We start from the raw sequence: 766 nt of genomic DNA, 5'->3' as shown, positions 1-766 counted from the left end.
TGGCCAGCCAGTCCAGCCCCCTCAAGCAGAATCCCATGTGGGGATCTGGCCTGGGAACCCCCCATGTCCCCACCTGACCCCATGCAGGTGCTGCTGCCTGCAGCCCCACTGTACTCTGCATGGTCATCGTGGTGGCAGTGGCAGTCACAGTGGGGACAGTCATTGTGCTGGTGGCAGCAGTAGAGATGGTGGCAGTCACAGTGGCAGTGACATGGTGCCAATCATGATGTACCCGGTGGAGGGCAGGGCACAAAAGCAGTTATACCAATCCTGACCCACCACTTGGGCACCTGTGGCTGCAGCACGGGGCTGGCAGTGCCATCCCCATCCCATGGCATGGCACTGACCCCCTTGGGACTTCTGCAGCTTTTGTGGGGCTAAAGCTGTCATCAGAGCCTGGGGACACAGGGACAGCTCACGCAGGGGTCTTACCCACGTGAATCCCACTGTGGCACAGGCTGGGATGGTCCCACTGTGGGTAGGGCTGGGATGGTCACACTGGTTCCAGCAGCACAGAGCAGCAGTGCAGAGCTGGGGCTCCAGAGCCATCCTGGGCACCCCTACCTCACCCCACACGGGGGTGACAGGCAGGCACTGGCCCATCAGAAAAATAAGGCTTTATTTTCCAAGCGGCTGCACGTGCACAACCAGCATCCCCAGGGCCACTGTCCCCCCGGAGCGCCTCGACGCCGGCCGCACACAGGCCCCTTCCAGTCCAGCCCCGGGGCGCGGGGACCCCCTCCCCGGCCCTGCCCCGCGTGGGCAG

The sequence above is a fragment of the Geospiza fortis genome, unplaced genomic scaffold, assembly GCF_000277835.1.
Source record: "Geospiza fortis unplaced genomic scaffold, GeoFor_1.0 scaffold188, whole genome shotgun sequence".
Taxonomy (NCBI): domain Eukaryota; kingdom Metazoa; phylum Chordata; class Aves; order Passeriformes; family Thraupidae; genus Geospiza; species Geospiza fortis.
Note: the sequence above shows the minus strand (reverse complement) of the source record.